Genomic DNA, 5,609 nt, shown 5'->3' on the forward strand with positions numbered 1-5,609 from the left:
TTGACTAGCCTATGCGCAAAAAGGCTGCATTAACGACTTTACAACTTTAGGCATTTTCAGGGGACCCATAAGAGATGGGGTCACCTTTCATGTATGCACAGCTTGCATGACATGGTTGCATGACTCGGATAAATGTCTAATGCATTCACGCATTACATGATGCATTTGCATTCACACCCTAATGACATCAGGGCTGTGGCCACCACAGGATTATCGTGCTTGGCAGCTTGAGTATGGACATCGGAAATCTAGTTACATTTATAGGGCACATAGGATGTCCCTGGGTGAAAGTCCCTAACCATGTGAACCAACATGATGCTTCAACGTTGAGACCAAGTGGATAATATAAGCGCCTGAGTGTCAAATATCAGTAGGCCGCGTCTCTCACTATGTCGTGGTCGGTTAGAAGGGGGCGTGACCTTACCTGCCTAGGTGAAGGGGTCTATATGCTAGGTCGAGTCTGACCAGCTCGTGAAATGGGTCCACTATTAGCGAGTCAGGTGGGGATTGATATGCCACTGATGAGGCGGATAGTGAGGTCTCTTCCACTCGCTGTGTCATGCGCGTGATGGGGCGACAAGCTAGTGTTAGAGTGTACTAGACCCCGATGATTCCAAATGAGAACCGTACTGAGAAGTGGATTTGCATATTGCATTGCATCCTCAGCATATAATATTTGGTCTAGTTTGTCTTTGCATCGCATAGCCTAGACAGGCCCGATGGTATTTATGAACTTGTCAAAATTTGCATATTGCATTGCATCCTCAGCATATGACATTTGTCCCAGTATATCTTTACATCGTATAGCCTAGATAATGTTGATGGTATTTATGGATTTGACAGTTTGGCCTCCATCATTCTGCTTAATCTGACATTTGTATGTTTGGCATGTGCATTGCGCACATACGCATGCACTCTTTAAGGTTCGTAGTAAGCTTATGCACGTTCGTTACATACAGGTTATTTTAGACTGTAGCAGCATTGAGGCAGGAGCATGTGCCCGATCTTTTGGAGTTTTGTTATATCATGTATTTTCCTTTCAGCACTGTACTTAAAGATTATATTAGTGGATATGTGGTGATGATGTTTTTGTGATTTTGATAAATTTGTGGTTATGCTCCTTTATATATTTAAATAAATAAATAAAATAAAATAAAATAAAAAAACCTTCACCCTAAAAATCCTCCTTATAAGATTTCAGGATCAGAAACTGACGCATGGGAGCTGGGAGCTGAAAATGAGGTATTACGGAGACTGTCGGCACCGGATTCAGTGGCCTGAAATTTTGTGAGCCTAGTTCCCGAATTTGGGGGGTGACATTAGGGATTAGATGCAAAAATAAAGAGTGAGAGAGGTCTAAGGATTGAAGACTTGCATCAACGAGTTTTATTTTTTTGGCAAAATCTATTTCTTCTCTAAAATTGGAAAAAAATTAGATTTTATTCTCTTGGATAAACTAGAATCTAGATTTTCATACTAAGATTGGAAAATCACAACTCACCCATGCATGGCATGAGAGCGGAGACGTGATCTCCTTCAGTCTATGAAGAGGAGAGTGCACGTCCCATGGGCGTTAGTCATGGAACGAGAGAGAGAGAGAGAGAGAGAGAGAGAGAGAGAGAGACGTGGAGATCTAAGCCGTTCAAAGAGTGGGGCCCTATTCATTCTACAAATCTGTCTGTTGACAACTCCTAATCAAGTAAGCATTTTTTTTTTCAAAAAAAAAAAAAATGTAATTTTACATTTTCTGATTTCTTGATCAAACCAAGAGTTGATCTTGATTAAAAATCTGATTTTCACTGATATAAGCAATAATCCAAACCCTTGAGAGCTTGTAGAAAGTACTTTTCAGCCCAATGGTTGAACAAAGAGGAAGTCTACATAGTTGATCTTGTTAATTAGTTGATTTTGAGCCATTGGAAAAGGGTGATCGCTGGATCAAGTGGGAACCACATTAGATTAGTTTGGATAACATTAATTACGTCAGCAAATGAAGCCATCAATGGACCTCACGGTACCCAAATATGGACAGCGTCTGTACAGCCACTAGGGACGTTTTCCCACGTGCTCGGCACTGATTTGAATTTGGGAAATTGACTGTACTAGCCTTGATGAACAGTCGAATTCCCCAACGAGATTCAACCTTTTAAATATTCCGAGAGTGGCCTTCTGACAAGCTTCCGTAAATTACTTGGGATCAAAATGCTCGTCCTTGTTTCAGTAGTTATACGGTTTTTTAGAGAATAAGAAGTTATGTCATATTTAATGCCAAGAAAGTGATGTGTGCAGAACCCTTTTTTGTGCGTGGGCAAGGACCAAACTAGTGGGGCCCACATTGATGTATGTGTATAATCCATACCGCCCATCATTTTTGTTGTGTCATTTTAGGGCTAGGGCCGAAATATCAACCTTCTCCAAAGCTCGTGTAGACCATATAATTGAAAATAATGGCGACAATAGAACCCGCTGTTGAAACTTTCCAGGCCCAATGTGATGTTTGCTAGAAATGGACACTGCCTAAGTCATGACTTTTTAGGCCCACGGCGAGCAGGCCGACAAGGTGGATGGAACGGATCACCCCATTGTGGGCCTTAGGCTATTGTACCAATGGTTATCCTTTCATTTGGCAGTAAAGGAAGTGAACATGTAACAACCGTGACCCATATCATATGAGAACCACGACCCATATAATATGATAATTACAACCTATGACAACCACGACCCATATAACATGATAAACACGACCTATATAACATGACAACCATGACCCATGTCAACTACGACCCTTACCACATTACAACCACGACCACATATAACATGACAACACAACCCATATAATATGACAACCATGACCCATATAGCCTATATTTCCTGCTCCTGCAGTCTATCAATAGTCATCTCATATTCGAAAAACGTCAGGCTAGCTTTGGTACGGATTTACACGTTACTTTTCTAACTTTGTATGGTATAACTTCATGAGGATAAGATCAACACCGTCTGTTAGATGTCCCACCTTATATTTAGATTGAGACCCAAAGATGAGAATGATTCAATAGTCAGGTGGGCTCAGAATTCTACTCCATTCTATATGTTATAGTCCATTTAAGATATATATATTTGAATGAAATTTAGTATCCACGGTGTAAATAGATCGTTTTATCTGATGGACGGTAAAGATCTTATGTATGTTTATTCCATATAGTCACCAAGTTAGTGCAAGTCATGCCATAGTTGTGCAAACGATATCTATATAATAGCATAGGTCACATCAGATGGTTGTAATGCAGTAAGGGTTGTGGTTGTAATGTGGTAAGGGTCGTAGTTGTCATAGGTCATGGTTGTCATGAGGTAAGGGTCATAGTTGTCATGCGATATGGGACATAGTCTTCATTTTATGTCTTAGCCCTAAAATGAGAACCACAACCCATATAACATGAGAACCACGACTCATATAACATAATAACTACGATCCATGACAACTACAACCCATGACAACCACGACCCATATAACATGACAACCACAATCCATGAAAACTACGACCCTTACCACATTACAACCACGATCTATACTGCATTACAACCACGACCCAGAAAAACCACGACCCATATAACTTAACAACCTCGACCCTTGCTACATGAAAAGCACGATCCATTCAAAGGGTCATGGTTCACATGCACAATGAATCGCAGTTTGTGAACTCCCCAACTACGGTGGTTTATCAAACTCTTAAGAGTTACAGAAACCATTTGCATAAGTCCACCTGCTCCACTACTTATGAGCTAAAACTGTGTGTGCTCCACTACTCATGAGCCTAAACTGTGTGTGGCGTCTTAGATACTAACTTGAACTCCAAAATAGTTACGCCTATTGAAGACAAATACCATATATGAGATACTAACAATAAGATGTGTTGTTACCTTATTGTGTTGCGAATTGTATATCTTACCAAGCGTACAATTATAAGTCTTGAATTGATGAACGAGAATTTAATACGAATATATGTTCACCTCACTATGCTATTAGCCTACAAAGAACATGCTGCTTATCATGCTACGATCATGATTAGCTTTTAGTATGAAGAAAACATCAAAATTTCATTTATATGGAATTGAAATACATGATTAAGAATCAAAATTGTTACAAATCTTCTGAGACACCTAAAGCTGTCATATATCTTTGCAAATCTTGTTTTAACTAAACTGGAGCAGCATCACTCATCAGTTCAGCTTCAAGGATAATCTTGGCTTGATCAGGTGCATCAGCCAATTCTCTCTCCAAGATAATGATCGTTTCTTCATTCTTAGCAATCTCAGATTTTTCAACCTCAGTAATGTGGACATTAACCACCATGTCTGCCTTAACTTATGTTCAACTCCTCTTCTTGCTTTCAGATCTCAAGCTGGGCGATCTGCTATTTGAGAAAGGCTATCTGCTCATTAATGATTTTCTTGTCGTGTTCGGAGGCCTTCAAACGTTCTTGAAGAGACTTATATTCAGAGAAATAATGAAAAGTTTTAGATTGGAATGTATTTATCCCTTGTGTAGTCCTTTGCTCTTCATATACGGTCTCCATCTTTTCAATAATAGAAGCTATGACATAATTGAATATGAGAGGCTTTTCTACTATCCACTATCCAGATTGCAGTCCATCATATGTAACATGCATTAACCAAGGTTTAACCAACTAAATTGTGGAAACAACTCCTAAGTCATGGTTACAAATTCTAATTGGTTCAACAATTTTAACTACCGTTTCCGTCCAATAAACATCTGCCAATCTTGCTAGTCAGATAATTAAATATGCCTAATTTGTTTGTTCATGATAAATCTAAACGGACCATAATTTGGACGGTTTAATTCGACCAACCGACTTGCATGTCACACGTTCCAAGTATCTGACTGATTTCTAAGTGCCTGACGATCATCCTTCAGTCTGTCATAATATCAAACACTTCCGTGTGGCTACTCAAAGGAGAGATGTGCCCCTGTTACTGTAAACTAAGCTGGTACCAAATAGACGTGGACAGACGTGACGTGACGCATGCATAAATCCAACCATTCCATCATATGTGTCAGCACTTGTTACTCCAAGGCTTTAAAATCACGGTGAATCGGGTCGACCACACCCACAGGGAATGCTGCATATATGAAATCCAGAACATTCAGACGCTTCATCTGTTTTGATATTTGATATTCAGGTAGGCCCTTGTAGAAATTAAGGGTGGATGTCTTGTTCCCTGTGTTGGGGCACAGTTGACTGTTGGATGGCCTTCATATATCACACGGGCCCCACATCTGCCCTGTACCACCTTAAGCTTACCGTGATACTGGTACCACTCAAGCATGCCCCTTCGAATATTTATAAAAATATTAATTTAATCATTGAATATTAAGTCAAGGAAATACTCGTCCTAGTCTTTAAGTGGAGTTTTCTTGTTTTTTTTAACTATGGTTTTTACGGCTACCATATGATCTCCCTTTTAAGGGTGACAAAGACGTGTTATTTGATACATTTGCTCTGCCACCATACATACGAAACACATTGCTCAGACCACATTCCCAAAATCATTTGGCCAATGTGGATCAGTTCACAAGCTGAAAACAAAAA

Source organism: Magnolia sinica, chromosome 16 (assembly GCF_029962835.1).
Source record: "Magnolia sinica isolate HGM2019 chromosome 16, MsV1, whole genome shotgun sequence".
In the NCBI taxonomy this organism is placed as follows: Eukaryota; Viridiplantae; Streptophyta; class Magnoliopsida; order Magnoliales; family Magnoliaceae; genus Magnolia; species Magnolia sinica.